The sequence below is a fragment of the Ruditapes philippinarum genome, unplaced genomic scaffold (genome assembly GCF_026571515.1).
Source record: "Ruditapes philippinarum isolate M1 unplaced genomic scaffold, ASM2657151v2 ctg4862_1_1_1_1, whole genome shotgun sequence".
In the NCBI taxonomy this organism is placed as follows: Eukaryota; Metazoa; Mollusca; class Bivalvia; order Venerida; family Veneridae; genus Ruditapes; species Ruditapes philippinarum.
Genome location: NW_026860663.1, coordinates 138,299 through 150,237, shown reverse-complemented (window position 1 = coordinate 150,237; position 11,939 = coordinate 138,299). Strand labels below are relative to the sequence as shown.

Below are 11,939 nucleotides of genomic sequence, written 5' to 3'. Positions count from 1 at the left end.
TTGTTAACAGTATCAGATCTAGGGATAGTTTTATTTGTCTTTTTATTGCTATGTTTAGCTTTGGATTTCTTATTTTTGTCAGTTTGTTTATCTTTTTCTGACATTTTCTCATTGGGAGTCTTAGTTTGAGCTGTAGGAGGGACTTCAGAATCAATCTGGGGCATTTCTTCAGCATTTAATGATTCTGTCAGATTTTCATAACCTGGTGGTGTGTTTGTTGGCCTATCTGAAGGATCAAAGTAATGTTTTAACCTGGTTGCATTGACCATGACCTTGACTTCACGATTGTCAGAACATCTTCTTAATTTGTATGTGTTATGAGGGCCATTATACGTAATATAGTATGGACCTAACCATTTCTTGTGAAGTTTGGGTGCCATACCAACTGGTACTTTGGTACAATATAACCATACTCTATCAGCTGGTTTAAAGTCAGCAGGTTGACTGCGCTTATCATATTGTGTTTTGTATTTCTCTTGGGCAAGTTTGATATTTTCAGCTGCTATTTTTCTGGAAATTTCTAAATGCTGTAAAACTTGTGCAAGATGAGTTCTAAATTCAGTTGACAAGGTAGTTTTCGGAGTGAGGGCAGTATCGATAGGGAGTCTCATCTCACGGCCATAAAGTAAAAAGAAAGGAGAGTATTGAGTTGACTGAGTTGCTGGGGTACTTCGATATGCCATCATAATCGAAGGAAGCAAGTTTGGCCAATCATCTTGTTTTCCTTTACAATATGTTCTGAGAGCTTGAAGAATAACAGAATTCATGCGCTCTACAGATCCGTTTAGAAGGGGTCTGTAACTACTGGTATAATATCTTGTGATTTGGAATAATTCACAAAGAGCTTTGACCAATTTGGAGAGGAAGTTTTGACCTCTGTCAGATACAAGCACATTGGGAGCACCGTATCGACATATGCATTCTCGAAAAAGGACAGAAGCGACTTCAGTTGCTTCTTGAGTATACAAAGGGAATGCTTCAGACCATTTTGAGAAACTGTCAACTACAAGAAGTACATATTTATATTTTTCATTGCTAGTTGGCAGTCCACCAAGAATATCAATATGCCATCTTTGGAAAAGATCGGCAACAGGCATGGGTTGTAATGGGGGTGGTTTACCATGTATGTCACGTTTGACTTGTTGGCATGCTTCACATGACTGAATGTATTTTCTACAGTCTTCAAACATTGAGGGCCAATAGTATTTTTGTCGCAAGTTTGCGTAAGTTCGCTCAAATCCTTGATGCATACCGCCTGCAAGACTGTCATGAAATGATTTGAGAATTTCATCTCTCATCATAGCTGGAATGCAAACTTGTAAAATGAGTTTGTCCTCCTTAGGGACACCTCTGGTCCTAGGGGTATATAAATGTACAAGGAGACCTGATGAAAGAATTTCATATTGGTCAGATTGGGCAACTAATAATTTGGCTTGTTCTTTGTCATCTGGAAGTATCTTATTTTGTTTAAAATTGATTATATTCTTGTAAAATGTACATTCATGTTGAAATTTAACTAGATCTTCCCGTTTTTCATTTGTGTCAAAGTAATTAAGTGGGTTTACGTTTCGAGTCTTATCTTGTTCGGGTTCAGGTGCTGCTTCAGTGCTTGTAGTGGCTGGTGCTACTGATGGAGTCTGAGTCTGTTCATGACCATAGATGAGCGTTACAGAAGTCAATTCATTGCACTGATCTGTGGCAACTTGACTTACTGTTGCATCTTTGGTTTTAGACTCTTGACTAGAACTCTGCTCGTCTGCTTCTATGTCATAGATGCGACGTGAGAGTCCATCAGCATTACCATTAGCAGATGATGCCTTGTGTTGTATCTGGAAGTTGTAGCCTTGTAGTGACAAAGCCCATCTTCCGAGACGTCCTTGGCAATTCTTAATCTGCTTCAACCACTTTACAGATATGTTATCTGTATACACTGTAAAAGAATTGTTGGCTAAGTAGGGTCTGAAAGCTGCAACGGCTTCTACTAAAGCCAACCCTTCTTTGTCTGTGATATGCCATCTCGTTTCATGGCCATGCAATGCTCTACCACCATAAGCTATGGGGTGTTCCTTATTGTCATCTCCTAATTGTGATAGAACATATCCTATAGAATAATCAGAACTATCTGTGGCTAAAATGAAAGGTCTATCAAATTTGGGAAATGCTAGAATAGGAGATGATGTAAGAGCTTGTTTTAATGTGTTGAAAGCATCTTCGCATTCTTGAGTCCATTTAAATTTAATATCTTTCTTTAGAAGAGCTGTGAGTGGACTTGCTATTTTGGCATATGACTTTATGAATTTTCTATAATAAGAGGCCATACCTAAGAATGATTTTACATGTTTTACGTTTTTGGGCTGAGGATAGTCATCAATGGCTTGTGTTTTCTTGGGATTTACCTTAATTCCTTCTTTTGATATGACATGACCTAAATATTCAACTTCTTTTGTGGCAAATTTACATTTTGTGGGTTCTAATGTTAGATTGGCATTTGAGAGATTTGTGAATACTTGTGACAAGTGATTTAGATGTTGATTAAAGTTGCGACTGTACACCAAAATGTCATCAATGTATACTAGAGCTACTTTCCAATTTAGATTTTTGAGCACTTTTGTCATAAGATTTTGAAATGTTAGTGGTGAATTCATGAGACCAAAAGGTAACCGTGTGAACTGATATACAGATTGATGAGTGACAAAGGCTGATTTATGGGCTGTGTCTTTAGAAAGGGGGACTTGAAAGAAAGCACTTTTGAGATCAAGAACTGAGAATAGCTCAGCTTTGGCATCTGCTATGGCATCAAAAACATCAGAAATGTGGGGAAGAGGAAAAGACATTGGTTCTGTGACCTTATTCAGCTCTCGATAGTCCACAGCAAATCTCCATTCACCATTTTTCTTTTTGATGAGGACAACTGGGCTATTCCATGGAGAGTCAGATTCTTCAATTATGCCATTTTGTAGCATTGTTTCTACTTGGCGTTCAGTTTCCCTACGCATTTCTGGGCTTTGGCGATAAGGTGGTTTCTTAATAGGTTTGTGGTTACCGGTTTCTATTCTATGTGAGTGAAGATGCGTAACCCCTAATTCAGACAAATCTTTTGAGAATGTTTTCCTATTTTTGCCTATAAAGAGGAGAAGTTTAGTTTTTTGTTCATCTGTAAGATCTGAATTATTAAGATCTATACCAAGTTCTTTTGCAAATTCAATATACTTGGCATCAGACAAGGATTCAGTATTTAAGGAGTTGACAGAATGTGAAGAATCAGTTGATTCAGAAGGATAGTTGTCTGTAACCTGGTGAAGAGTTGATAGATTAACTTCAGTTGCTACTGAAACTTGGGCCTTTGGCTTAAGAAATACAGGTAGACTTGTAGGATTCATTACACGGTATAAAATTTTACCATCTTTAACAGTTGAGAGGCATTTTCCTCCAACAAGTTCATCTTTCAACAAAGTTTGAGGGGGTTCACATAAGACAATATCTCCATCTTTGAACTTTTGTATTTGTAATGGTAAAATATATTCTGAATGAGGTGGAATGATATGAGAAGACAAAGTTTTACCAAAAGCTGTTTTTGAAAGGTGGTCGGTAACCATGGCAATAATGATAGAAGGGTCTTGTTGTAATGTTATACAATTTGACTGAAAATCAAGTTTGATTCCTTCTTTTTGCATAAAATCTCTCCCAATAATAACAGGATAATGTAGTTTAGAAAATACATAGAAAGTATGTTCAAAAGGGAGACCATCCATTGTAAAAGTAAGGGAGATAGTTCCTAGAATGGGATGAATTTCACCACAAACACCATAAACATTAGGTATATTAGTAGATTCTAGAACAGGATTTTTGAAAAGTCTGTCAATAACATTTTTGCCAATACATGATATACTAGCGCCAGTGTCAAAAAGAGCTTTATATTGAAAATCTTGAAATTGTATATAAGAAAAGCCATTTTGATCTAAAGAAGAGACCAGGGAGATAGAGGGTTTTTCAGGACAGTTATACTGAACTGATGAGCACATGGATTTTGAGCACTGCCAAGAAGTACTTGCCATTTTTTTCTTTGTTTATGTTATAAAATATTTTAGCACTTGGTCAACAAGAAATAACAAATAAAATACAATCAAAATTGGTAAAAATTTAACATAATGTTTAGTGACCTTTTTTATATTTCAGGAATTAAGCTACTAGTATTTTTTTTTCAGTTGCAATGCAATAATGTAATTTAACAAAAATTTACAAAGGTATTTTGTCAAAATTAAATTTTGAAAAATAACCAAACAAAAATCTATTTTATTAAACAAAATTATTCAAAATGTGGATAATAAATATGCTGTTTTTTTGATAAACAAAAATAAATATCAGAATGTAGCAGCCACCCAATATAACATATAATATAGCACGGAATGTTAAAATTTCACTTACCAACTTCAAAATTTTTGTTTCTTGATTTAATTTTCTACGAAAAAGTTCATAGCACAATGTTCCTTGTTGATCTATGGTTCTTCTTGGTTCCCTCTTTGGTTTTCCTTTGTTTGGTTCCTTCTTTGGTTTTTCCCTCAGTTTTGGTTTTATTTTCCTTCAATAGTTGACTTGACATAGTTTTCCCACTTCTGTTTTCAGTAATTTGAAATTGTTCAAAAAGTTCCCTTCAGTATAAGATGCTTTGATAATTTTTAATGATGTATTTTCCAATTTCCTACTTTTGTCAATCTTTCTTTTCTCTAATATTTCCCACTTACTATATTTACTTTAAGTCCAGTTTTCTTTTCTCATTATGTTCTACTTTTTCCATGTCTTGGCAGGATCTTCTACCCTCGGTATTCTCCGCCAAAATCTGTAGCCAAGGGTCACCGGCAGGGCCTTCGCTTTGGGGTCGTTTGGGGAATACTCGCTGGCGTAGTGAGCGCCCTACACGGAAACCCTCGGTTGGTTGGGTGTGTGTGGGATACTGGTGTATATTATTATTATCCAGTATCCTCTTTGTTATGATGACTTATTTTATAACTCAAAAGTCCAGTATGATGTTATTTCATTTATTTCTTTATAGTCCATTGAAAGTTCTCAAATACAAAATAATCATATAGTCCACACATATATTTTCACAGCTAGCACCTGAATTTTGCTAAAGTTAATTTTACTTATTTATTTTCTAAGATAAGACTATAAGATGTTATAAGTTCCGAAATTAAAATAAGACTTTTAGATGTTCTCAGTTCTGGATTCAAAATAAGACTAATTTAAAATATAAAAATCAACAATATAAATTAAGAAGGAGTTGTCATAGTGACTAAGCCTTAAGCAATATTAGCAATAAATGTCAAAAGATAATCAAGTATGGCTTGTTTGATAACAGACTAGGAAATTGAGAATTAAGCCATAAAGTATCAAAATCAAAAGGTGATAATATTTTCTTATTGACCACTATGACATGTTTATACTAAAGTTGTAAAATTTATCAGTTGAGAATCTAAAAGTAATTTATATCAAAATATTTATACAACATGAAATTCTTTTAATGATTGTTAAAAATGTAAAAGTTAATTTTTGAATATAGAAATAATTTATGTTTTTCATAATAAGTACCCTAAAAGCATTTTGACATGGAAATGCTATGTTACACATCCCAAACACTTTGAAAGATAGGCAGTGACTAGTACGATATATCCAATTCTATTGTTCTGGGCCTCCGTTCCTGTTGAAAAGAATATCTGTCAACCGTATCTGACAAAAAAAGATTTCAAAGATTTGGATATATTTCAAGTTAGTTTTCATGTTATATACTGTGTCGAGGACATGATAATATGAAATATTGATTTTTTATCTTCGTGTCTATTTATTAAACAAAGAATAATTGGTTTGTAGTAACTGTTGTTTGTTACAATTGATATCGGATCAAATGTAGTGTAGTAAAGACGAATTTTAAGGTATGTGCTGGTTTATTCTTTTTTTAAAATGTTTTTTTTTTTTTTTTTTTGTGAACAGAACAACAATCAGGCATTATTATCATAATTGCGTCAGATGTGCAATAGATTCATGTACTCATCCATATTTAAAGGCCCAGTATGCCCTAGAAATACTATCATTTATATTTCTCAAAAACTGTTTTGTTATGGTTTCAAAAAAGTTACTCATAAGTCACTTAGTTGAAATATTTTTGCTCCTTTTGCTTTGTTGTCAATTATGGTATAATCATAGAGTATTATGTATTTTGTATGGAAGTCAATGTACTACATGTACTTTGTTTACATTTTGCTACCTTTACAAAATTATATATACTTGACATTCAGCGCTACTGTTTTGGCTGTTCAACATCTAATATGCTCTAAAACCATTATTAGAACATAATTATTAAACTCATGCTTGACATTTCTAAAGAACTTAATAAATATGGATTTATATTAAAGGTATATTGTGCCTTTAATGAAAGTTAGGCTGGAGAAATCAATATTTTCCAAACAGAAATCGCTATTTATATAAAAAATGAATGTTTGCTTAGTTTGTCATTTTGATTTATATTCAACCATGAAAACCAATTTAAACGAAAAATTTCTTTAAATCAAGACTTTTGATAATATGCTATTTGGTTTCTGACACATGATACTTGTATTATGTAAGTACATGTACTATTTATAAATACATAAATACTGCATAACTAATTTGCGTGATGAATAATTCCAGCTTTGAATTTTCGAACAATCCTTTGAAGTAAATAATAAATTCCATTTAGGTTGTATTATAAATTGTTACCTACTATACATGTGCATACATGTAATGTTTGTTTGTTGTTAAGCAACAGTTTACAAATTTAAAATGAAATCCAAATTGTGTGTTGTTATGCATATGATACCATTGACAATGTCTTTACCTGCTCAAACCAAACTTAAGTTAGCCCTTGCCCCTTTGCCAGTTTAAAGCTATGCCAACCTTCTCCTCATTGCAGGTTGAGTCCAAGGCTCGGTACAGTTGGCTGACTAAATTTTAATCTTTTAATTTTTTTCATGAATACTTCCCCAAAATCAATAATCGTTATTTCCAAAACTGAAAACTGGTCAAGTCCATTTAAGAAATATAGCATGTTTTATTTTCAAAAGTCAGCATTGTAGTCAATAGCCGTGGTAATAATTATAGTGATTATATACTGCAAAATTAGTCCTTCATTGCACATAACATGTACATTATTACTTGAATCTTAAATCTTTTTACTAATTTCTTACAATCTTAGCATATTTTTCTCATCATAGCACATTTTTCTCAAGATAATTTTCCCTGAAATAATTTGGCTTATCTGGAGACTGCATGCAGCTTTAAGAGTTGAAGTCTGATATTTTAAAATGTAAAGTCAAACTTGAAATGTTAATAATTAAGGGTGCCTCTGTTGCTCAGCAGGGAAGGTTGCCTAAATCTGATCGCTTGCCCCTCATCTCAGTTTGAATATGAAAATTTTGTTTTGTGAGAAAACTATTCAATTAATTTAATTACAGAAGGTTGGTAAATTCTACCTAAAATACTAAAAATAATACACAGATGGGCTGCTTTAGGTCTTCCTGAACCAGTAAAACTAAAAAGTCATCATATGACCCTTCACAGTGTCAGTAAACCGAACTTGATATGATACAAGTGTTATAAATGCGACAAGTTGTAAGGAAACACTCTTAATAAATGCATTTTCATAGAAATAACATCCCACCAGTGATTTATCAGATGTCATTGTAAAGTTTCAAATGAAAAAAAAAATGTTCACTGCAGAGTGGTTTATTTTGATATTAGACGAACCATATTAGTCCAACAGTTTTTATGTCTACTGACTCACTTTTTGGACATCGATTTTCGTATTCTTAACATTTTGTATTCTAAAACTATTGCTAGTGTTGTTGTGAGTAAATGGTCGATGGCTCGATGCAGCATGTGGCCATCTGTTGCCGTCTGTAAAGTATAAAAAACATTAATGTTTGCATCATTTAAAGACATCATTAGTTGTAGTGTATCAGATGTTTCCTTATAACATTCTGTATTTATAGCCAAGATGTTACCTTTGTAAAATGATTCACAAGTCCACGACATCGACATCTGAAATACCGTGTCATTTCGTGTCCACATTTCTAATGGCCACGTTACAAAATCTTTTATCGTAAATGCCATAAACGTAGCATTTCAATTCTAGTTGTAAATCATGCAGACGCAATTATTATCTTTTTTATTTTGGATTTTAAATTTAGGAAAGTCAGATAGGTAAAGTAAAGATTTTTTATTTAATGGCCTATCTGATTTTTTATGAAAATATGTTATTCAATATTGGGAGAAATAATTATATGCCATAATTGTGCATTATCTCCATTTATGGAACAGTTATCAAATGGCAAGCTATAGGCCATTAAGGAAAATGAAAAAATTTTTTTTACTTTTCTACCTGCAAACATACTATTATTTGACTTGTAGACAGTATACAGTTATTTCATATGTGATTTGGGAACAGTCAAACTGTTGGCTCAAGGTGGAGGGGGTAGTGTTTTGAACTGATGTCCAAGGCCGTAGGCCGAGGGAAACAGTTAAAACACTATCCCCGACACCGAGGGACAACTGTTTGACTGTTCCCAAATCACATATGAAATAACTGTTTTATTGCCTGATCAATTAGTGTTTTAACAGTACTTGCAGAACAAAAAAGGAACAAGAAAAATTGTTTTGCACATAATTATGTTAATAATTAAACTTAATACTTTAACTATGTTATGTCACATCATTCTGGTTTATGATCAAGATCGATGGACGCTTCAAGTGGGAATCCTCAATGATGTCAGAGCATGCGAGGGAAACAGCGGAAACTATGGACGGGTCAACAGTTCGCGAACGTTGACATTTTTAGAATTTCAGAAAACAGTTAAAAATACCAAATTACATCTATATAAGGTATCAGGTAATAATATTAACTACATGTACAAATGTATAGACCTGGTGAAAAACATGCAAAACGATTTTTCAGGGTTTCATACTAATAGGGAGAAAAAATGAAATTCTACAAGGTCAGTCTATCTCCAGTAAAAATAACCCCCGTCTTCTTATTTAAAAAAAAAAATTCAAAAAGCTCCCAAAAATTCTCTTGACCTATTTTGACTTGTTTCACTGTTGACATGTTTTAACTTGTTTCTTGCAGAAGGAACAGGTTATATGGTCATACTTGTATTAAAAAACTGAAAAAGTTGTGTAAAATTTAAATTGTCAACTTTAAAAATAAATCTGAATCGACCCAAAATGTAAATTTTTTTTCTTCTAAAAATTTATTTAAAAAAAGGCCATGAGGGTGACATTTGACTGTAATTAGTTTCTGAACTAGATAAATGTTTTGATTTTGTCACTTAAAGTCAAGGTTTATGCAATTTTGACAGTTCCAAATGTTAAATAAACTGATGCCAGAGGGCGTATTTTATTTGTATAATTCAATATTTATTATGTTATTGAGTGAATCAAACACCTGGAGGGTTTGAAAAAAAAGAGAAGAGAAAAACACAACAAAACAGTAACTGTTATTACTGTCTGTAATACAGTCAAAACTTGCCAAATTTGATATATTATGTTTATTCTTCAATATGAATGGATAATTTGGATTACCAGTATGTTTTATAAATAATACTTAAATGACAAAAATTTTTGTCATTTAATACCATTCAATTTTATCAGATTATAAATATGTTGTCACTCAAACAAAGGTGAGAAATTCCAGATAAAAAATGTAATCTGCACTGTAGTTTTGGAAATATATTATATTTATAGTATAATGTACTGTTGGAAAGATTTGAATGGGGTTATGGGAGTTTTGAAAATATGTTGGAATGGAAAGTGATAAAATGATTAATTGAATACTATATTGGATTTATTAATTATCTTTGTAGGTTGGTATTACTTATATACTGTGGTAGACAGGGATTTTTGTGATGTACTCTTCAATGTACATGTATAGGGAAATGTAAAAGTCCCTAAATATAACGTCACTTTGAGATATTTTAGATTCTGGGCAAAGCAACGTCATATCGAATTTTGCTCAAAACCCCATAGCACATTCTGCATGAAAATCTGTTGGAAGGAAGAAACAGTTAAGACTGCGTATATTTACATAAATTTTGTCCTATTTATGAACAAAAGTAAAAAATAAAAACCTTTTTACAAAAAAAATAAACTGTCACATCGGAAAAATAATAATTAAATCAATTAAATTCCTTCTACAGCCGATAAACAAATGGCTGCCATACAGTGTGCAAATTCTGATTGGCTAATTAAAATGCAAACGTTTAAATGAGTCAGAAGTTTCTAACAGATTTTTTAACAAAATATTAATGCCCATGCACCATCAATGGTTCAATTATATTTTTCTGTTCAAAAATTTGGAATCAATCTTTAAAGTGCTTTACTTAACCAGTATGGCTGATAGACAAAAATAGATTGATGTTTATATTTTATTTTAAATTGATAAGTACATTGTTTTAGAGTTTTTATTAATGATTGAGCATGAAATTGAAAGAAAATTTGATAAACTTTTGAAGAAAGTTTGAAAGGCAAGAAAATAGACATTTTTAAAAAAAATTATGATGCTATGCGTTTATGAGCAATAACTGTATTAGACATCAGGCTTGACCCATATAAACTATAATAAGCCTGTAACGTCTGTTATATTGGACTACCAACTGATCTTGCATTCAGTTAAGGGGCATGTTTATAATTTAATTTACAAAACAAAACATTGCAACAGTTTAAAATTACAGTAGGATAAACAATGCAAAATTCTTAACGTAGAATTTATTATTTTGGCTGACTAGACATGTATCCATATAAATGCACTAGTCTGGCAGTGGTGAAACCTTATCTTTTGATGACATTTTATTCACTACAATGTGTGGGATAGTATGTCAAATTATTGAATTTGCTTAAAATTTGCCAAATGTAATAAATGAATGGATTTAATTCATGTCTGGACATAACAGCACTGGACAAAATATTCTTATGATGTAACTCAAGTATGGCTTTTGACCTTTAATATTCCTTGAACCTGATGGACAGATATGAAGTTTTATTTAAATTCTTTTAAAACTTTGATTTAATTGACCATTTGGAGGCAGTGAAATGTCGGACATCATCACCAACTGCCTGAAGTGAATACATGTATGATTTAAAACTTTCAATGACCTTTAAGGTATTTTTATTTTTACCATGGTAACTTTAACAGTAATATTGTGCACCTCTAAATTTTGAAATTATATAATTTGCTACAACTTTGTTGTTGTCTGCTTGCACAACAACATTGCTGTTATATAAGAGTGTTGATTGTGTTAGTTGTGGCCTATTCCCATAATACAGGAATAGGCGGGCGTAATCACTTAATCACACTACAATACTGTCCGACCAGGTTGTATACTGTTATCTGTGGTGGTGTTGTTAGTTTTCACTTCGGACCACTGCAGGAAGCCACATTGAATTTACCAGAGCACAGTTCAGCCACTGCATCGGTACTGGGCAGGATGTCAAGCAGTTTACCAGTACTAGTTGCCTTCACTTTCGCAAGGAAGTTGAACTGAAATTTCTGTACATACCCGAGAGCAAAGGTGCAGTGCAAATGACTGTAGAAAAGATTTCATGATCAGTTACAACGAAAATGACCTGCCCTGTCCAGGAATCGAACCCAGGTCATCCAACAGTCTACCTATTGAGATAACCAGACAGCTTAAACTGTTCGCTGCTTAACTTTTAACATATTTATACCAAGATCCCTTAAATCAAGAACGGTCAGTTCCGAACATAAAGCAGGACAAGTCCATTGTCATGTAAATTGTAGTTCATGAAGTTTTATAGGCCGAAATATTGTCAGTGATGTTGAGCTTCTTTGACAGTTTTTGAGATTGTTTTCCCTCCTTTTTATTTTTCCTACAACTCCTTTGTGACGGTTTCAA

General features: G+C 32.7%; 1 protein-coding gene across 6 annotated transcripts in view; it reads left to right on the top strand.

The window, feature by feature from the left end:
* The window catches only part of LOC132712964 (uncharacterized), a 51,548-nt gene that overhangs the window by 21,538 nt on the left and 18,071 nt on the right, over positions 1-11,939 (top strand). Inside the window, exon 1 of one of the 6 annotated variants that reach the window (XM_060695404.1) lies at positions 5,791-5,927. The exons of 4 other annotated variants lie outside the window; for them this stretch is intronic. The gene's annotated coding sequence lies outside the window, so the exon portion shown is untranslated. Of the gene's footprint in view, positions 1-5,790; positions 5,928-8,100; positions 8,233-11,939 lie in introns of those variants that run through there. One more of the 6 variants, XM_060695407.1, reaches the window with a different exon arrangement.